The sequence below is a fragment of the Dasypus novemcinctus genome, chromosome 20 (genome assembly GCF_030445035.2).
Source record: "Dasypus novemcinctus isolate mDasNov1 chromosome 20, mDasNov1.1.hap2, whole genome shotgun sequence".
NCBI lineage: Eukaryota > Metazoa > Chordata > Mammalia > Cingulata > Dasypodidae > Dasypus > Dasypus novemcinctus.
The window spans coordinates 12072607-12095838 of record NC_080692.1 but is presented as its reverse complement, the minus strand read 5'-3'; positions in this window follow the sequence as shown (position 1 = coordinate 12095838).

The following is a 23232-nucleotide window of genomic DNA, read 5'->3' as shown; positions in this document are numbered from 1 at the left end:
CCATTTTAAACAGTGAAACCACCAACAAAAAAGCACAAAGAAGCAAAAAAGCGGCACTAACTGTACCTTGAAAAGGATGCTTGTTTATAGAATGAAAGCTGAAACAAGAAGGCAGAGTATTGCCTTCTTTGACCTCAGCTGGAAACCTGTGAGTTGGCTAACTCAAATTTTTCATCACTCTGTACATGTCTGTGAACGATTATGAAAGCACCACGAATATGAATGTTGGAGTTACAAATAAATCTTAGCTAGTAGATGAATTCACAAATATGGAATCTCTGAATAAGGAGGACTGACTTACATTCTTGGAGATAGGGTCAAGGGTGAGGGTGTCTCCAACTGCTGGTAATGGTGGTTTGTGGGCTAATTATGTGTGCAGGATGTTTAGGTGTTTTTAGAGCAAGCTGGTATGCTGCTGCTTTCCTGCTTTGCCCCTCTGACTCATTGCTCACTATAGGCAACTTGGGGGATGTGTGCTCACACACATAAAATATAACGTGTACACCTGCCTGTTCTCCAGGCTCCAGCAGTTCTACTTGTGGCATTGGTGATGATTCAGCTTCCCATCTTTTCAGACATTCTTGAAAAAATCAGTTTTCTGGGAATATGACGATTAGAAATTTGGTGGGGGTGTACAGGGGTGGGGGGCAGGTAGGGAAGAGGTGGCTCAGAGATGTAGCAGCAAACACTTTCAAAAGCTTCTCAAGTGTTCAAGTATTTAAAATGCATATTTTAAGCTCTTGAGATAATTAGACATAAGCATTCAAAGGTGATCTGCCTTGAGAGAATGGGTGCTGGCCTATTGAATTACTGGTTGCTGCTTAAAACCTGCATGCTAGTTTTGAAATGTGGCTATTGTGGGCAAAATACTGACTCATACTTTTGACATCACAAAAAGCCTTTGAATTAAGCAGTTGTGAGGCAGTGACTGACTTCCTTATAAGAAGGATGATCAATTGACGAAAAATCAATCTATTGAATAAGCTTGTCTGTGAATATGGACCTTTCCTATTCCTCTCTATTGGGTAGAAATTTTCTCCCACGAAGTTCAGAGTGAAAGTGTTTTCAATGGCAATGCTTTTACACTGTTTGCAATCAAGACGTATGTTCATGTGACTTTTCTGTAAAAATTATTTCAATTTTTTTCCAAAATTTTTTGTATTTTATTTATTTTTAAAACTATCATTATTATTTCATTTTCTTATTAATTTTACTTGGATATTTTGTTGGTTTCATTTTTGAGGATGTTTTGGATCACAGAAGGGTCACCACTGTGGCAGGGGAGGACCATTGGTGCAGGGTATCAGTGATGGGGGATGCATGGGAGGAGGTTCACCTGGGGCATACTGCTAAAGCTTATGAATGTGTTCAAGTGTTCATAGGACATTTTCACAGTGGGCGGAGACACAATAACGGAAAGAATACTGAATTTGCATCCTGGGGAGCTTTTCCACATTTTCTAATGAGATAGTAAGAATCCCCTGAGTACAGGGTCAGTGCCAAGTGAAGGAGGATGGACCATTGTGATTGGCCCTTGATATTGATGACTGATTTCTTTTGAAATTGAAACTTAGCTTAGCATTATATGTTGCCTAAAAGTTACCTCCTGAGAGCCTCCTTGTTGCACAAATGTGGGCTCTCTCTAAGCCAAACTCAGCATATAAATGCATTGTCTTTCCCCTGGCATAGAACATAACTCCCAGGGATAAGCCTCCCTGGCACTGAGGGATTAATACCAAGTGCTAACTAGCAATGTACGTGGAAAAAGACTCTGACCGGAAGGAGGAAAGGGTAAAGACAAATGAGTTTCATGACTAAGAGATTTTAAAGTGAGTCAGGAAGTCATTCCAGAAGTTATGCTTATGCATGTCTCAGCAGGATCTCATTGACTGCCTCATCACAATACCAGAATTCTCAGCATTGGGGAATAAATGAAGGACTAGAGTAGACTTACTGTTATTCTACTATAGATCTATTGTTATTCTAGCAATGGAAGAACTTTTATCATTGATGTGGATGTAGTGGCCATCAAAGGTTCTTAGGGGAGAGAGAGGGAAAAACAGGTGTAATATTGGGGCATTTTGGGGCATTAGAATTGTCCTGAATGATGTTGCAATGATGGATAGAAAACAGGCCATTATATATTTTGTCATAACTTACAAAATTGTGTGGGACAGAGTGGAAATTGTAATGTAAACTGTAATCCATGCTTAGTGGCAATGTTCCATATGTGTTCATCAGTTGTAACAAATGTATCACACTAATGAGGGATATTGTTAATGTGGGAAAGTGTGGGAGAGGTAGGGAGTGGGCATATGGAAATCCCCTATATACATATATATATATACTTTTTTTTTTTAAGGATAAAAAAGTTTTATTAAAGCAATGTTTCCCAAGTCCCTATATGTTTTATGTAACATTTATGGAATCTAAAGTATTTTTTAAAAGTTTAAAAAAAAAGTGTTAAAAATAAGATGTAAGTTCAAAAGTTAACTAGCTCAAGGTGGTTAATATGGAAACTAAGTAATTCATTGGTATCGAAAATGTGTGAATATTGTTTTCTCAAAGTTATATTTAGAAATCCAGAGATCCATGTGGTTCAGAGGTTTTAATGTAGATGAAAACAAAACAGGAACATGTCATAGTCACCTCCTCCTCCTCTTTCCCCCACTGCAAATCTAATTATGAGAACTTTTCTAAAAAGGACTTTTAAACCATACATTCTTTTCCCATAATGCCATCCCCTGCTGATGTGGGAGGCTTAACCCCAGTACTGCCAAGCTTTCTCTGCACCACTCCCAACTCTTCATCTTGGTCTCTAACAGCCAAAAAGTCACTGGTAAGGAGATGCCCCTCTCTTTAGCACCAGCCCATCTTTCCTTTGGGTAAACTGTAATTTCAAGTCTTTCCTTCTGGCTCTTTCTCTTGATGCTAATATTAATAATAATGTCATCAACAATAATCATAATAAACCTGGCAACTTCAGATAGTGTATTATATATCTGAATTCATTTCTGAATTCTCACAGCAAACTTATGAACTAGGTGCCATTGGTATCCCATTTTGCAGAGGAAAGAAATGAGGCTTCGAAAGCTTTTGCAACTTGGTAGTAAGTGGTGATGATGGGAGTCAAATGCCTCAAAATTTTTGATACCATACAGTGCCTTCCTGACCACCATAATTACTGCCTTTTGTGCAGAAATTTAATTCTAGTCTCGACAGTTAGGGTCGAAATTGTATGTTTGACTCACAGTTGAGCCTCAAGGAGTCAACTCTCCTCATCTAGGGATGAGCACCTTGAGGGCAGGAAGTGTATCAAATTCATCTTTTTTATTATTATTATTTTTTATTTATTTTTCTCCCCTTCCCTGCCAGTTGTCTGCTCTCTGTGTCCATTCACTGTGTGTTCTTCTGTGACTGCTTCTATCCTTATCAGCGGCACCGGGAATCTGTGTTTCTTTTTTTGTTGCATCATCTCGTTGTGAGAGAAAAATAAATTTGCCTCTTGTTAAAGTTACTGCTATTTATTTTAATTCATTTATTATGGACAGCATAACCAAATCTATACATATACAATATGTGTTATTGGTATACATATACAATAAAATATTTTATATGACTTTAGAATCATTGACTTAGAGATAGAAGGTATCTGAGAATTTATTAATAAACTGTCTTACAGATTGGGAAAGAAAGGGGAGTACTTGGGCTTTATTTATTCTTTAAAACTCCAACTAAATTATGTAATGATTTTTATGAATATCTAGAAGACAAAGTACTTCAAGTAAAATGTAGTGAGTATTTTTATTGGCATTAATTTTATTTCCCAAAGAAAGTATCTCTTACAGTAAATGAAGAATTATGCTATGGCCCTGGAGTCTTTTTTGGGAGCTTGAATTAAGACTGGGACTTTAAAAACTGAGAGTAGACAAGGGCATCCTCATTTCCTTGTAATATAATCTATAAATAATACTGTTAACACAATAACAAACAGCTGGTCTCTATATCTAAATAACAGTTGTTAGAGTGACATTAAATTTTTTTTGTTCTATTCAACTGTATGTAACTCTGTTATTTTTGGTCTCCTATTTTTGCTTCTTTACCTTGGCAATTCTTTAAAATTTGTTAGTGGTGGAGATGAGTGCCTAAGATCCTAACGGATCTTAGCTTCTGAGACATAGAAATTCTATTCACCACCATAAAATCTTAAAAATGACATTCTACTTTGAGGCCAGTTTCTAATTTTGGGATCTGGTGGGGGAAATACTTCAGCTGCATCTAAGAAATGACTTTTATTGTGTCTCATTGAGGCAACGAGAGTGGAATTTTAGACAACAGGAGCCACAGTCTTTCGGTGGTTTGGGGCAAGACTAGGAAATCTTGCAGCCTCTTTACCTGCCCATAAGGCAGGGCCACCAGCCCCGAGCCCCTGTGAAAGGACCAAGGGGGCACAGATCACCCTAAGTGTGCAAATGGATTCCTGGGGTCCTGTCGACGGATGCTGCCACTTTTCTTCTCAGGTGGATATGGCAATCTCATCCTTTCCTGCCTGCTTCCTCTGTTGTCTAAGCAGATGATATTCTGCTAGATTGGTGACTGAGTTTCGCAAGTCTGTTTTATGAATTATTTAGAAGCCCATGGACTCTAAGTTGGTGTTCTCACTAGATCAATTAAATCCTTCCTCTGGAAGACCCCTTCCGAGACACTTCATGGAACGTGTGTGCGCGCGTGTGCACTGGTGGATGAGAACTTTAAATCTTGAGGCCTTTTAGAAGAACATTTGCTGGTTATCTTTCAGTACTGTACACGCAGGGCTGGCCGAGTGTAGCTCGTCAGAAAGACTATAACCCTGGAGCTGACATGGAAACTCACTTCCTACCTTGGACTGCCTTCAGTGGTTTGAGTTGAGGTGACCTTAAGAGTCACTCCAAAAGTGCCACCCCCTTCCTGGCTTACCAAAATGGAAAATGATATGGTTTTCTGGAAAGATTTCATTAAGCCCATGTGGCCTACCTGCCAGGTTCAAAATAATTATTTGGATGTTCTGCAGAAGGGGAAGCAAAGCTCGCCTTCCGACTTTGGACTTTTCTGATTTTCCAAAGTAGGGAGGAAACGAAAACAGGCAAACAACCACCACTTTGTTATCGTCTATCTCTTTTTTTTTCTTTATTAGAGAAGTTATAGATTTACTGAACAATCATGCATAAAATACAGGATTCCCATATGCCACCTTGTATTGGTGTGAAACAGTTGCTACAATTGATGGAAGCACATTTTAATAATTGTATTATTAACTGCAGCCTATGGTTTAGCTTAGGGTTCTCAGTTCATACTTTACAGTTCCATGGATTTTTCTTTTTAAATTTTCTTCTGTTACTGTATATACAATATAACATTTCCCCTTTTAATCACATTCAGACATCTGTTTCAGTGCTGGTAATTATGTTCACAATGTTGTGTTACCATCACTCCATTGATTTTCAAAACATATCCATCATTCCACATCAGAACTCTGTATATTTGGACCTTCCCATTCCCTATCCCCATCCTGTCCCCTGGAAACCTATATTCTAGACTTTGACTCTCTGAATTTGCTTATTCTAATAACTGCATATCAATGAGATCATACAATAGCTGTCCTTTTGTGTCTGACTTATTTCATTCAACGCGATGTCTTCAAGGTTCATCCACATTGTGGCATGTATCGGGACTTCATTCCTTTTTATGGCTGAATAATATTCCACTGTGTGTATACACCACATGTTATTTATCCATTCATCAGTTGGTGGACATTTGGGTTGCTCCATCCTTTGGTGACTGTGAGTTATGCCACCGTGGAACTCGGTGTGCAAATACCTGTTTGAGTCCTTGCTTTCAAGCCAGCCCATCATTTTAACACTTGCCATGTTCTTTCAGAGGCCCCACTTGAACAATCCATGTATCAGGAGCATCCATCACCCAACAACTGGGTGGCCATCTCTGACCAGCACCTGCCCAGTAACCATTCTGGGAGGGAGGAGCACAGCATTTCACCAGCTGCATTTAGGAGCCTCCAGGTGCTGGGGTGCTCTTCAACAGCACTGATTTTTGCAGGTGGAATTCTTCCAAGTCAGCCCTAGAGGATTTACAACAGTTAAGGTCCTTCTGCTAAAGGGCTACAGAGTCTGACATCTACGACAGTCTTCCTTCTGCTGGGAGTGGTTCTGCTTTCAGCTTTTCTGGATTTACTTGACTGAGTGATCAGATGGGTTCGGTGGTGCTGCCAGCTGGAGGCGGTGGTGCTTGGAGGTACCCCAGGCTCACCAGGCCCTGCCCTGACGCTGAGGCTGCCTGGGTGCAATCCCATTCATTCTCTCCACAGGCGCTGCAAGGACTTCTCTTTGTCCCCACATCAAAGGGCAGCCTTGTAATATGCCGTGATCCAGTCCTAATGGCCAGACCTGAGAACGCAGCCCAGTGGGTAGGGGCAGGGTGTGCAGCGGGCGAAGCATCGGGAAGCTGGCAGCCAGGCTCCCCGGCACTCTCTGTGTCATTGCTAGGGAGGCCACCTTACATCTCGCAGGGCCTGGGCTGGGAAGAAGGAAAAAACTTGACAATCTGCTTTCCCATGTACAAGCGGAGTACGTGATTCTCAGTCCGGCTGCAGCATTAATCAATGGAAAGCAGCCAAAAGAGCGGGAGCCAAAGCGGAGCTTTGGGCAAGCCAAGCGGTGACGTCATGGGGCAGAGCAGCACCTGCGGGGCACTGGGTGGCTTGGGTGCTGGTATTCAGCCGTGGGGCAAATCCCAGCTAAGTGGCAGTGCAGCATCCGAGGTTTTGGGGCCCTTCTTGGGATATATGTGGATGTATTATGTTTGTTTATTACATCGTGTAACATCACCATTTGTTACTACCACAGGTGAGAAACAGCCTGTTGTACCCATACAAAGGGAATAAGACTGTTCTAATCCCCTGCTGGGACAAAGTGCAAGAGCACACAACATAAAGGCAAAAAATATTATTGGTCCTAGCAAGGCAATGCTTTGTAAGTCATCCCAATCATATTCTTCTTTTAGGGGGTATGTATTCACACTGTACTTTATTCTTAACATGCTTTATATGAAAGTATATGCAGAGAATTAAGGGGCCACTCATGCTTCGGAGATCAAGATGCCTCTGAATTCATAGTGGAATTCAGACATCGTGAACAGACTGTATCTTATCAGTGTTTTCACCAAATATGATACTGAACCTGATAATGGAAGAATACTCATGTTCTTGACTACTTGATTTCATTATTTTAAAACAACTTAATAATAAACGAACTCTTCCTGTCCATTGGGGAGGGTGAGCAGGTATCTTTAAGACAAGTGATGAGAATTTGCATGCCAGTTCCACTCACATGTGTATGTTTCCAAGGAATTGATGTGCTAACTTTGTGCTCTGTGATTATTAGGTACCCACCCCCCCTTTTTTTTAAGCCTTAGCACTGGAACTATAAAACTTGTCCTCAGATTAATATAAATGACAAAAATGCTCCTTCTCTCAATGGGGTCTACAATTATTTCAACAATTATGTCACACAACAGTTTCTTTGAGAATATGATGTAATTGGCTGTTTTTGTATCATGGTATCAATGCCTGAATTATAGACATTTGCTTTTTTAAATTATTTTTTTAAGAGACTCCTCACATTGGCTCTTCTGGATGAAAATCAAGTACTCCCGGTTGATTAAAAAAAAATAAGTAAATATAAAAACAAATAATCAGATTAATCTAGATACTGGCAAATAGCCCCTGAATAAAGTTAATTTTATTATATTTTGTATATAAAGACAGCATATTTTATGTAAAGTGAGCAAAGGGAGGTTTCTGAACCTCTTACCTAGTCAATTACTCAGTCCAATGGCGAGATTGTACAGCTTTTATCTTGAGCGGTGCATAAAGAGCTTAGCAGTTTAATCATAAGGCTGATTCTGTGGGACTGAGGTGGGGAAGTGAGTGGGGTAAGCACTTACATAAAATAATGAAATAGTCTGCAGAGAATAACAAGAGTACAAACATCCTTATAAGATAATTCTTGGAAAAAAGTTTGCTTTCAGGGTTAGACAAACGACAAGGCAATAGCAGCAGGCTTGAAATAACCTGATTTCTTGGAAGCAGAGATCCTACTTTCTGATAGGAACTGACATAGCACTTAATCTTCTGAGGCAGGAAAAATGGAGTTTTGTGCAATTCAGGGGACTTTCAGAACACCTCTTTAAAACTAAAGCCCTCTCTGGGGCTTGAGATGTCTACCCAGGGTTGGTGCCGGGCCCTGTTTTGGCCTCTTCAGGCCAGGATTTGACCACAACTTCTTTCTACATCTACTTCTTAGCATTCCATGTTTATCTACCAACGCTCCAGGCACACAGTGTGGCAATTTAGTGCTAATGCCTTTAATAGTAAAGGTAGCCAATCTTGATACTGTGTTTGCCAATTACTTACTCAAGAAGTGCCTGGTATTTTGGTAGGAAAAGAAATGATTGACTCAAGACCTTGACCATGAACCTGCTTCATAAATTCCATATCACTGTATGAAAATAAAGTCCCTATTGCCTTCTTCAGACAGACACTATTAATTGTAAAACCAATGTAGATAAAGAAAAGTCGTGAACTGTGGTTGTTAACCACTCAAGCCTCAATCACTTTTTGTTTCACGTAGTATATATTTCATTCTCCCTCTATTGGCATTAAAAGTGAGTCTACTTTGCTCACACTTAAGTGGAGATTTGGTGATTAACTACATATTATTAATAATTATTATATTTTGGTAGGACCATTAACCATTAGGCCGCCAAGAGAAATTTTGGGTGACATAATTTTATATTTGAAATTAAAGGAAACGTGGCTAAATATTTTTCACTTTGGGCTACAGCAGGCATAGCCATATAAAATTCTTTGAAGGAAAATGTTTTCATTCTTAGAAGAAGTAGCAATATTATGAGTGCAATCAGTAATCAAGAATGTTTATCTGTAGAGCTCTAAATGAGGAAAAAGAGGCTCTCTTTCTTAGCCATAATTAGGGAGTAGACAGTTTACTTAACTTTGAACTCTTTTTATTGTCACTAGGGAAATGTTTGAATGACTGTTATGGAGTCTTTCAGATTGTGCCAGGTGACTTCTTCAAAGAGCTGTATGAAGAGTGTATGCTTTAAATCATATACCCTTCAGCTACTGGCTTGATCTAGTTGGGACAAAAGGGATGTTTTTTTAAAATTCTACAAATCAATTTTATTGATATGTATGACTAAAGCATAAATCCATCCAAAGTGTACAATCAATGGTAATTGGTATAACCACAAAGTTGTGCATTCATGACTCCAGTCCTTTTTAGAGCATTTTCATTATTCCAGTAATAATAAAATACTAACAAACAAAAACCAACCAACCAAACACAAACAAAACTCATCACCTCTAAATCTCTATGCTTCCCCTGCTGTACATAGCTGCTATTCTATTTCCTTCTCTCTAATATATTGGTATTTATATTTTGTAAAAACAGCGTTATGTGTGTGCAATATCACCCATATTTGTATTATACATGAGATTTTGCTATGTTATACAGTCTCATGTAGCATGGTTTTTGCAATGGCATTAAGAGTTACTCAGTTTGGTCATCTATGAACAACAGATTCAAAAAAATATTGAACTGAATTAGACGTTCCCCAAATATTGACCAGTTCTGCTGGTAATTGCCAGCCCTACCCATTCCCTTACCAAGAACCCATCGTTCTTTCTACTGCTTGTCCTGTTACAAGCAGAGGCTAACGTTGTCTGCTGGCAGCAGAGGAGCAACCACCGACCCCAGTCACAAACTGCCATGAAAACTTAACCCAAGTTCCCAGCACACACATGCTGTTTTGAAAAACATTCTCTCCCAGGTTCTCACTAGCTGACCTGGGTGAGCTTACAAGTGCCAGGGGCAGAAGTGACAAGGTTTGGGGCCAACTCTATTCACCCTCTTGCCCAGTGGAATGAAGGTGAAAACATGAATAATTAACTGAAAGCCTCAAATGAACAGATCAGAAGCAAAGTAACGAGAAGTGCTATGTCTCGGCAAAACGACGACTCATGATCTGAATGGCCAAAGGAAAAGTCATCTCTTCTGGAACTTTTAGGTGTGTTTAGATATAGCTCATCTCACAGCTCTAAAAGCTACTGTTGAAGCTTGAAGTAGTCAGTCCAGTTCTTTCCCCTTCCAGTTGTGGGTGGCAGGAACAGTCTGTGGTTAAGGGTGGTTAGTGTGTTGCGTCTTATGCATTTTTACAGGTTTCTCCTGTTTTCCCTTCTGGTGTCCTTTTGTCTCTGGGGAACCTATTGCCCTGATGATGCCTATTTCAACCTTTGAATTAGTCCAGGTCTGCCTTGACATCTTGAGAATATGAAGGTCCAAGAACAGGCAGGTTTATAAGGGAAACTGCTTTTTGGAGCATGTGGACTTCCCAGAACGCCAAACCACACCAGGTGGGCAGCAGACAGCTTGGGGATGAGTTCTCCATTCAAGTGGTGCTCATTTGGAAAGTGCAGGTCAGGGGATCAACTTCTTGGGGTTTAATTTTCTATTGGATCTCCCCAATTTAAACTCAAGACATCAGTCAGGATGACTCTTTCATACCAAGTAGAACTTCTTTTACTGAGATGGAGTTCTAGGAAAGTTTCCAAAGGTGAATGGAAAATGAGAAATGCAAAACTTAAGGATATTTGAATGTGTTTGTCTTTTCATATACACTTTTTTTCCTTCCAGCTTCTTTATTTGCTTGCATAGGTGGTAGATTCTTATTCTTTTCCCTCTTAAACACACAAGGCAGCATATTATATACATTGTTCTGCAACATGCTTTTAAAAAAACTCACTGTATCTTAGAGGTATTTTCATATTGCTTTAAGAGTAATTCCTCATTCATTTTTGCCTAATGTTCCATTATATGGAGATATCATAACTCATCTAATAGCTCACTATTATTTGGGTCCAATCTTTTGCTGTCACAATAATACAATGAGTGACTTGTATTCATATGTCATCTTGCATGTATGCACTTAGAGATGCAAGACAAATTCTCGTAAATGGAATTGCTGATTCATATATGTTTTAAAAGTATATTAATGGGAGCAGATGTGGCTAAAGTGGTTGAGTGCCTGTTTCCCACATGGGAGGTTCTGGTATTGGTCCCCAGTGACTCCTAAAAACAAAAACAAACAACAAACAAATAAATGAAAAAACCTACTCAGGGAAACTGATGTGGATTAGTGGTTGAGCTCTGGTTTCCCACATGTGAGGTCCCGGATTCAATCCCTGGCCAGGTACCTAAAAAAAAAAATTGTATTATCAAGGCCACACAAAAAATCCTGTAGGGGGTTTTTATTGTTATTGTTTGGAATCCACAGATTGATCAGTTTGGGGGAGAAATGACATTGCTACAATATTGAATCTTCCAATTTTTAAACATGTCATATATATATACACATTTGGGTGTTTTCTCTATTTTTTCCAAGAATAGTTTTGCATATATTTATTCATTTATTTCTAAATATTTGCTGTTTTTGTGCTATTGTAAATGGTGTTTTAAAAATTTTAATTTCCTAATTGTTTTTGCCGGTATAAAAGATATAATAGATTTTTGCATATTGACTTTGTATCTGACATTTTTTGTAAATTCACTTAAAAATTCTAATAGTTTCTCTGCAGATTATTTTTTTTCTAGATTCCAAATCATATTGTCTGTAAATAATGACAATTTTTTTCTTTCTAGTCAGCATGTATTTGTTTATTTTCCTTGCCTTATTGCATTGGCTAGAATGTACAGAAAACGATTTTATAGAAATTATATTGGTGGGTACTTCAGTATTTCTCTAGTGTCAGAGGGAAAGCTTTTTTCTTTCTGTAGAAATGCTTTATTAGATTAAGAAAATTTCCCTATGCGCCCAGTTTGCTGAAACATTTTAATTATGAATGCATCTTAACCTTCTCTCCTGTTTTTTCTTTAAATGTGGAGAATTAAGATAGTGGATTTTCTGAATGTTACATCAACCTTATTTTCCTTGTATAACCGTAATAGGTGGTGATGTGTTGTTGTTTTTTTTGTTGTACTCAGAATAAGTTTAGATTCTCTTTCTAACATTCTGTTTAAGATTTTTATATCTAGGCTGTGAGTAGATTGGCCTTCAATTTTTCCTTCCTTGTGATGTCCTTGCTGGACTTTGATACGAATGTATTTTATGCTCACAAAATGAATTGGGGAATTCCTCTTCTTTTTTTTTCATGAAGAGTTTAAGTAGATTGGCCTTGTTTCTTCCTTCCCATTGGTGCTATCTTGATCTGGCATTTTCTTTTGTGGAGGGATTGTAAATTAAGGGTTATATTTCTTGAATAGGACCATTTACATTTTCTGCTTCTTATTGTCCATTTTGACAAGCTGGACTTTTCTAGGAATTTGACTATTTTACCTAAAATCTCAAGTTTATTGGCATAAAGTTGTTCATAATATCTTACCTTTTCAATGTTTACAGAATCTGTAGTGATGTCTCTTTTAAAATTTATGATGCATATTTGTGCCTTCTCTCCTTTTTCTTGATCAGTTTTGCTCGATTTTGTCAAGCTTATTGGCCTTTCCAAAAAATTAACTTTTAGTTTTGTTGAGCTTATCAATATGTTTGTTTTCATGTCATTATTCACTGCTATCTTTATTATTTTATGTTTTTTGAATTTTGTTTGCTTTTCTCTTTCTAACTTTCTGAGATAGTTGCTTGGCGTATTAATTTTCAGCCTTTTTTTCCTTTCTAATATTCTTATTTAAATTTATAAATATTTTCTATCAGCACAGCTTTGGATTCATCCCAATATATTTCTATTGTGATTTCATTTTGAACCACGAATAATTTGGAAGTATTCATTTCTAAATATACGGGAATTTTCTGTTTATTATTATTTTTTAGTCATTGATTTCTAACCTAATTACATTATTTTCTTAGTTTGACAGGGCGGCTGTAACAAATATCACAGACTGTTGATTTAAACAAGACAAATTTAGTGTCTCAGAGTTTTGGAGGCCAGAAGTCCAAAGCCAAGGGGCTGTCAAGGCCATGCTTTCTCTGAAGGCTGTAGGGTTCTGGAGGTGGCTTGCCAGCCCTCTGCTTCTGTCATGTGGCCGTCTCTCTCCTTTCTTCTACCACTACTCTGTCCACATTTCCTCTGCTCATAAAGACTCCAGTTATGTTGGATTAACGTCCACCCTGATTCAATTTGGCCTCCTCTTAATAGGATCTCTGAAGACTCTATTTACGATTGAGTTCACACCCACAGGCCTGGGGGATTAGGACTTGAGCATCTTTTTGTGGAGAATATGATCCTATCCAGAAAAATCATGGTCAGAAGATATACTCTGCATAATTCCAATCTTTTAAAATACATTAAGACTTCCTTTACATTTCAACAGAGGGTCCATTTTGTAAAAGTTCTGTCTCTATGTGCTTGGAAAGAAGGTGCATTTTTAAGTTATGGGGTAGAGTCCATCGGATCAAGTTTGCAAATTATATTGTTAAAAGCTTCTGCATTTTTATTGCTTTCTTTGTCTCCTTATTCTATCAGTTACTCAGAGAGGGAATTGTCTATTTCTCCTTGTAGTTCTGTCAATTTTTGTCTTGTTTTCAAGTAACATTGGAAACTCATTTGCAGGGTGCAGTAATCCCATCACCACCACTGAGAACAATAAACAAAACTCAAATAAGCTGTGTGTACCCTGTCATTGTAAGGGTTTCTTTAAATAACTAAAACTATTGGGAAGTGGACTTGGCCCAGTGGATAGGGTGTCCGTCTACCACATAGGAGGTCTGCAGTTCAAACCCCGGGCCTCCTTGACCCATGTGGGGCTGGCCCATGCGCAGTGCTGATGTGCACAAGGAGTGCCGTGCCATGCAGAGGTGTCCCCACGTAGGGGAGCCCCATGCGCAAGGAGTGCCCCTTGTAAGGAGAGCTGCCCAGCATGAAAGAAAGCGCAGCCTGCCCAAGAATGGCACCACACACACGGAGAGCTGACACAATGAGATGACGCAACAAAAAAAGAAGCGCAGATTCCCGGTGCCACTGATAAGGACAGAAGCAGTCACAGAAGAACACAGAGAGCAGACAACTGGGGGAGAGGGGGGAGGAGGGAGGGAGGAGAGAGGGGGGAGGGGATTACAATTGAATTGATGGATTGCCTTTTTTAAAAATCATTGTATTATAATCAAACATCACTCTGACAGTTGCAAAAATGTATTTTTTTAGGATAGAAAGAATAATCTTCAAGGTGCTACATATATGTTCTCCTTGGCCTAAATTAGACTTTGCTCATGGTCTACGTATGGGTTCCAATGAACATGCAATTGCTAAATATTTAATGACCATTCATGAAGAGCTCAGCACTTCTCTGGAAACTGGGAGAAATGAAGTCTGACAACCCAATTCTCAAGCAGCTTCTAATGTGGTTGTGTAGCTAAGATAGGAAGTCACACATATGTAGGAAGTAAATGAATGATCTAGAGCTATGCTGTCCACCATGGAACCTGTTAGCCACATGGACTTTTGAGTAGATGACGTGGAGCTAATCAGAACTGAGATGGGCTATAGATATAAAGTACACATGCGAGTTTGAGGATTAGGTACCTAAAAAAAGAATATAAACTAGCTGGTAACATTTTATATTGATTACAAAATTTTGCCACCTGATCAGAGCCAGATTACAAAACAGTGGCTCAAAAGATTAATCCTTCTGGTATTGAGTTGTAGACTCAAATCCTTCTGGTGTTGAGTTGTAGTTGTTTCCCTGAAATACACCTGCTCTCTCTCAACTCTACACCTTTGCACATAGTGTTCTTGGAAAGTCTTTCCCCTCCTTATTTGCCTGGTTAAGGGCTTTCTTCTCCTTTAAATCAAATTCTGGAGTCACTTCTGGAAAAACTTCTGTAACACTTCTCCCCCTCTCGGTGGGGTAACCCCTCCACAGCTCCTGGGTGACTTCTTGCTCCATACTCTAAAAATCGGTTGAGTTTTTTGATCCACCATTGAAGTATAGGCTCAATGGCATGTCTTTATATCTTGTGCACTTAGCATGTGTCCAATATATTGAAGAAGGTACTCAACAAATATTTGCTGAATTAAGGGACAGTTTGTGGCTTACAATCTGTCTTAAACCAGCTCAGAAAATTTACATCGTCTGCTCAAAGTAGTAGAGTCAAGTGATTAAAAGTTTTGGCTGGGTTTATTACTTACTAGCTGTGTAGCTTCCTTAGTTTCCCCCATCTTTAAAAGAGATTATTGATAATACCTACCTCATCAATTGTTATTGGATTAAATAAAACCATTCAGACAAAACACTTAGCTCAGTGCCTAGCTCATGGGAAATGTTAAAAAATAGAAAATTTAAAAATTATGTTTAATTTTTAAATTTTTAATTTTTTTAAGGAGGTATTGGGTATTGAACCCAGGACCTTGTACATGGGAAGCAGGCGCTCAAACACTGAGTTACACCTGCTCCCCAGTAACTATTATTTTTGATGAAGAAAAAGTCCACCTTCCCATCTTGTCATTTTCTACTTTCACATCTGAAAGTTTGTGTTTTTGGTAAGAAGAGTTGTCCAGAACACAGAGGGATTGTAGTAGATGTAATAAAAAGCGTATCTACTAAAAAGTTCTCCTCAAATATACAAAAGCTGCTCATCCTTGTTCAAGGCCCACGTTAAACATCTCCATGCAGTTTTCTCATCCCTTGATTCTCAGCTCTCTCTCCTTTGGATTTCTATAGCACTTTAGGATAACACTATTATTTGGTTTTTAGCATATCCTACCTGTGGCTCATATAAACATCACTTCATAGGGGTGTGTTTTACATAGGAAGTATCTATGTAAGTATGTATTCCTTAGAAGTCATGCTTTTATATTTTCATCTTAATGCATTGATCAATTTATATTTCTTTAATTGACACAAATTATGAAAGCTATTTATATATAAATACATAAGTGGAAACTTGCAAACAATGTCCTCTATCATTCTCTTGTGTCAATACCCAATTAATGCAGAATGATAATTCTGGATTAAAATAGGACCTTTATTTTTAAATTTAAAAATGTCATAGAAAACAGTCTGCAGTTGGCTAAATTAGAGTTGATTCTGCTGTATACAAAGTGCCTTCCTGAGCTCACATTTGAAGATGATCCCACCGGGTGTGGGCATTTTTTGCAGGTGAGACTGAAAGGCCCTGTGTGTTTCCCAGCTGTTGTTTGCACTCTGTACCCAAGTGAGGACTCGCCTTTGGTTTGTGGTTATAACCAAAGAGCATAGAGACTGTCTGTGGTGCTTTACCTTAAGGACAGCATGAGGCATGAGCTCTAGGTAGCCACTTCATCTTCAATTGCTGCTTGCTAACTTGGCCAATCATTTTCTTCTATTGTTTCCTAGTATTTGACAGCTCAGTCGTGTGGTTTGGACTTTTGTCCACCAATCAGTCAGGTGGTGTTCTTGGGTTCTCCTTCAAAAGATATTTTGACTCAATAACAACGAATGTCTGTCACGTGCCAGGTAATTTTATAAAATATGTTTCATTGCTTCTCCATTTTACAGATAAGAAAACGGAGGCTCAGAAACTCTACGTGATTTATCTGAAGTCATTTAAACTGGAAGATGAGGAGTCCGGATTTGAACCCAAGCTCTCTGACCCCCAAATTGTGCCATCCTCCCACTGGGCAACTCCGCCAAAACAGTAAAAACATCACGTAATATAGTCTTACGTATACGTTTACTTGATGGCCTCTCATCAGGGACCTACTTCGATGGCTTTACTTTCTTTTCCCTGATCTCTGTCAGATTGACTGTAGCTTCACTTCAGGCTCCCATCACCTGTTACCAGGGTCAGAGCCATCGCTGCACACGCACAGTGGGATAATTTGCGAATTTAACTATCTGGTTGTTTTGCATTGAATGGGGCGCGATGGCTCTCCACTGACTAGTGGAAGAAGGCCCAGTTAATAACGGGAGGCAGGGCCTTCGCCATCTCTCCGGCATTATCTTGCCTGTGGCCCCTTTTGTACCCGCACTACCTCTAGACCCAAATGCACCACCCAAGTTCGTGTTTCTGGGTCTTCACCCACCCGTGAACTCCATTTGCCGATCCCTGCCCCACCCTCATGATTCATCTCAAGAGCCACCACCTCGAAATCTTTTTCTGAGTTCCCTATGAGAATCAACCAGAACCTCTTCCATGCCCTTACTCCATTCTGCTTAGAATTCTATGACAGCGCCCGTGATATTTCAGGGCACTTGATTTACTGTAAGTATCTCTCTGCGTTTCTTAGGCTGCAAACTTCTTGGGAGCAGAAGCGATGTCTGTGTGGTGGGTACCGAGCGGAGACTCTGTACATCAGCTTTTAGTAATTGTTTGCCAAAATATTTATCTTTCTCAAAAGGCTTTACAAAGAGAGAGAACACTTTTTCCTACTCTGGAGAAAAGGCTTTTTTTTTTGGTGAGACACAACAAAGCACAAGCAAAGGAAGAATCATTTTTTACTTTTTCCAAATTTTTAGTATTTTTGAATTTAGTACCTTAAATTTGCCGGAGGCTAAAAGAGGAGAAGGTGAAAGAGATAGAGGTTGGATGAAGGTTAACCAGAAGGGGATGGTCAGAGGGTTGAAGTTCAAGAGCGGGGCAGAGGAAGTTAAGGACAGGAGAAAAGCTGATCTGATTTGGCAGTCATGATTAGTTTAGCTCAGGAATCAGGTAATGAAAGAGCAGTTACTTTAATTTTGGTCATTTCTACTATAGCAGAAAAGAAGCAAAGCAAGCAGTGGTGATCTTGGTGTGGGAAAACCTCAGGGAGTGAACGGGTTAGAGCAAGGGGTGCCTGTTAAAGAAAGGAGGGGCAAGGGAGGGCTACATAATTAGTGAAGTCATCTTAAAATAAATTCTGAGATGTTTTAGAATATCGAGTTTATCGAGGGATTTTTTCTTTCTTTCTTTCTGGGTCGGTATTTTAAAAGTGAGACTGAAAATAAGTCTTTTAAAGCTTCCAATTACCTCTTTTCCTGATCTAATCAATGTTTTAGTTAATTTCGGAATTATTTGCTTGGTAGAAAAGCCAGCAACATTTCCTCTGCTTTCTAGACTTTCATCTGCTGCATTTGGCATTCATGAAATATTCTACAAATTCACTACAATTAACTTAATTAATTGTATTTTATGACTTTGGGTCAGAATGCCAGAATTTCTGTGCCAAATTCATTGTACTCATTGGAACCTCGAGAGTATATTTCAGATATTGGCTTTCAGACCTTCCTTTTGAATACATTGCTATTTACTTACTATGTGCCAAAGCCACCATGTCAATGTAATTGAAAACAAGCAAGAAGGAGACTGGATGGCTCAGATGAATGGAAATGCGATACAGACCCTTCCACCCACAGCCCACTGGCTGGAATCCAGGTGAGGCTGACGGGGACTAAAAGTAATTACCATCTGATGGCTGGACAATGGTCTGTGTGAAATGAGCTGGTTATCTCAAGTCTAGGTCCTCATGGACAGGTGTTCATATTGCAGTTTCCACCTTCAGCGATGGCAGCCCAGGAACCCAGCGAGTCAGAGAGAACCAAACTACCCTCTTCTCATTTGTGAGAGACGCTCATTTGCCATACAAGGAAACTTCTCGCTGCTGCCTTAAAGTTTTCGGTAGACAGGCAGAGAATGCAAATGGGAATGTCTAATCAAGTTTTTTTTTTTTTCCTATGAGTATACAAATTATATGTGAAACAAGGACAACTGTTAGGCAAATTTCATTTGTCTGTTTAATTAAAATCGATGTAAGATTACCAAAGAAAAGAGGAAGGTTTGGAAAAAATGAGAAAATATGACCCTTAACGCTATACTAATTTGCCCTGAACCCTTAAAATTCCAGTCTTGCCTTATAAACCATTGAAGAATAATAAGGAGAATACTCTCCCCACGTGTTATAAAATCATAGGAAACAACCAAATTCAGTATCAATATTATTATCCGTTCTGCCCACGCTGAATATAGTTTCCCCCATTCATTTAGCAAAAGATTTTCCAAACTTTATAAATATTGTTATGTCTCTGAAATGCATTACCTCACAGGTCTCTTCTGAAAGGTATCCAAATTCTACATTAAGGCACTTGTGGGAAAAGTAGAAAAAATAAATGGTTTACTTTAAATGGGATTTGGAAAGGCTATGATTACAGTCTGAAATGTATTGCCCTGACATGGTAAAACTGAACTTCCTAATGGATTCTTAAAATTTTGAGTAAGCATTAAATCCATTTATTGAACGTCTTTCTGTATGTCTAAAAGTTATAATAAATACGTATATACATATATTTTTTTACCTGATGGACTTTCTGCAATGAAGGATGTCACGCGTTAGTTGCACAGACTGTGTTTAAAGAATGTTGAGAGAGCATAGCTGAAGCTGAATTCTGAACCTGAGTGTTGGGAGAGAGTCAAAATATTTTCTGAGTGAACAATTAAGTGTGTGATTAGAGGGAGCTTTGCTTAGCGACATAAAGAAGAATTGCTAAAATACGCGAAGCAAAATGTCCTTCAACAGACCTGCAAATGGATGTGGTCTCTACCCACAGTGTTTTTATGTCATCTGGTAACCAGAGCTGAACTGTATCCAGGAACGCATTAGATCTTGCATTTCACTGGTGCCAAGCAGACAAATACACAGAAGGACACACAATGGCAAAATTCAAACATGAATAGAGAGCTGGATTTCCATTGTTTGCTCACAATAACTCTTGGGTGGAAGGAAGGAAATCGGCTGTATTGCCTAATAACTAGAAATGCCCCAGAGAAAGAAACACAGACAGATTTTCATTTTGGTGGTGTACTAACTGGTGTGGCCAGCAATTCCTGGTGATAAGTTTGTCAAGGGCTATTTTTGCGGGTCCTGCTCAAATTCAAAAGCCATAAACCATCCATGTCGTCAGTGAGTCTGTCTAGCTGTGAGGGATCCAGGGTATGATTTACAATCTCTGCCAAGGAGACATCTAGATGGAAAGGTTTGCTTATTAGCTGCATATGAAAGAGAGCCAAGGATGGAAGAACCACGACAAGCGATTGTTTCTCTGCTTGATTAGTTAAATAGAAAAATACTTGTGAGCTTGTAAAAGTTATGTTTGTGCTCTTGGCACAAATTCGAGTAGGGATAAATTTACGTTTTGGCAATTGGTCAATGCGAGCAATAAACCCAGAGCCTTAAGATAAAGGACAGGAGAAGTCATGTAACCTAAAAGCACGCAGATAAAGATTAACTGATATTGTGAAAGTAAAACACTGCCTCAGAAGCTTTTGTCTCCCTGGACTTGACAACAAACTGAAACAAAACCACGTATGAGGGTTTTTTTTTCAGTAGTTACTGCAATTTGTTACTTCCCAATGTTATAGCCAGTTGCATTTGTACCTATGTAGGAAAGCTAACAGGTGTCCAAAGAATATTTCTCATCCTAATTTTTTGTGTTCACTTTTAGTCTTCCCACTCGCCCTCAGCTCACCCAACAGCTATGTCTAACAGAGTGGCTAAGCTGGTTTCAGTATCTATATAGAAGCTTAGGTAAATGGAAAGGAGATCTCAGGAGTGAGTTAACAAGTAGAGTATAAACAGTGAAATTGATGCTACTTTTACCCATAAGTACCCAATGAAAATATGAGTTGTATGTTAGGACTGTCTTTTTTTTTTTAAGATTTATTTTTTTCCCTCTCTTCATTGTTAGCACTCGCTGTCTGCTCTCTGTGTCTGTTTGTTGTGTGTTCTCTGTGTCTGCTCATCTTCCCCTAGAAGGCACCGGGAACTGAACCCGGAACCTCTCATGGCAAAGGGAGGTGCCCAATTGCCTGAGCCACATCTGCTCCCTGCTTGTTGTGTCCCTTGTTGTGTCTCCTAGTTGTGTCTTCTCATTGCATCATCTTGTTGTATCAGTTTGCTGCAACAGCCTGTCACGTCAGCTCGCTGTCTTGCACATCTTTAGGAGGCACCAGAAACTGAACTCGGGACCTCCCATCTGGGAAGTGGGAACCCAACTGCTTGAGCCACATCTGCTCCCATCTAAGCACATTGTTTTTGAGGGAAGACTGTTGAATAATGAGCTAGGCAATTTTATAAACATATTGACATGCAATATTCACAGACATAAAACATGTACGGAAACTTCCTAGAATCCTTGTTTAGCTTTTGCCTGTTAACCTCTTAAGAAGTAGGAAAAGTTAGGGAAACTATCATTGGAAGTCTACCATGCAGCATTTCTTTCTGGCAATGACTTAGGAATTCTTTTCTTACCACTGACATAGGCTTTATTTTGCTAACTGTGTGATATTTCATTTACCACAACTTCAGAAGTGAGAAAGATACCCTGCATACTATTTTGTAATGAATTGTCTGAAAAAATCATTTATGTAAGTTGTAGACTTTCTAGCCTAATTAAATCTTAAGCAACTGGATTCTTCTTTCAAGTTCAAGGGCTCCATGGGAACCATTTCTGTCAATATTTTGCCCTATGTAGGTTATGCAAAGTACTGATGTAAGGAGGAGAGTTGACAGCTGACATACAGGATGTTGATTTACGGTGTCAAAAGGAACACCATTAATTTGATGGTAGAACCCAGGAATATCAATTGAATCAATGGTATCACCTATTGTATTAGTCAAGGTTATCCAGGGAAGGGGAAAATCTCTATAACGAGATTTATCTTAGGAATTGTCTCATGTGACCATGGCGACTGGCAGGTCACAGGTTGGGAACTCTGACGAACGTTTAGATGAATTCCCTAGGAGAAGCTGGCTGGTGACATAGAGACAGAAATTCTTTTCGACTTCTGAAATCATTACTTCTTCCTTTAAGGCCTCCAACTGATTGGCTTTTTTCATTGCTGATGCAATCAATTGATGCAATCAATTGACTAATGATTTAAATCGATGAAATACCCTCACAGTAACAATCACGCTTCTCTTGCTTGACCAAACAACTGGACACAAACTTTGTGCTTAGATGGATTATAAGACAGTATTATACAATTCAGCTGGATAATGTGCTTGCCAAATGCACACAAGAACTTGACCATCTGACCTACTAAAATAAATCTATTTGATTTGCTCACGTTCTTCCATCATTTCTATCCTCATAAAAGAATCCTGCATTGTTTTTTTTTTCCTACTGCCTTGAGGTTAATATTTCGAAAGGGGAAAAATAGGTGACCCAGTGCCCTGATCACCCTCAGGCAAGAGTCAAATTGAGCTTTTCTAAGGAAAGACATGGTGTTATTTTCAAAATGAGTCTTTCATTTAAATCAGCTCTCTTTCACATACACCCTCAAAAATATCTTTCAACCCCCCCCCCCATATTTCCAGTATGCACTTGATTTGATCCCAAACATTTATGGAAAGTATGAGACCAAGCCTAGAATGGGAGAGAATAGGAAATCATTGCTTCCCCATGTCCCACAAGACAGGTTCTAAAATGTAAGCATGAACTGCAATCCCTGTTTACAAACCTTAGGTGCTTCATTCTCTGAAACAGCTCTAAAAGTTTTGCAGAGTTGAGGAGGATGCATCCGTTTTGACCATATTTTATGATTTTTTGCAAGAACCATTAAATTGATTTAAAATAAATAAAATGGATCGAAGGAATTCATATACTATTTGAAGTGTGCTTGAAGACATTTCAAACATCTCGAAAACTCAGATTAGAAAAACCTCTAACGGTACGTATGTCTTGCATCCAAGGCCATAGAAATACTGCTAGGTATAGCTCTTCCACGAAATTTTGACACCTTTTTGATGTGATCAAGAAAGGAAGCATAGACATGCCTGCTAAAACACACTGACCTTTTCACAACCTCAAAAAAAAAAAAAAAGTAGTGGTCTATTTCTATTTGGAAACATAGCTTATAAAGGTATAATTTCCATGTGCTTAAAAAATATGCTACTGTCTTTTCGGTTTCACCAGTGAACCAGCTTCTCCCTGATCCACTTCTTTTTTTATTTTTTGTCTTTTTTTTTTTTTTAATGTTACATTAAAAAAAATGAGGTTTCATCTCCCTTCATTTTCCTCTTGACCCCGCCCCCACCCAACTCCATCACTGTTCTTAGACTAGGAGAAGCACGCTGGCTCACCACCCCACCATGCGCGCATCTGCTGTATGGCGGTGAAGAATCCGAGTGGTTTTTGTGTG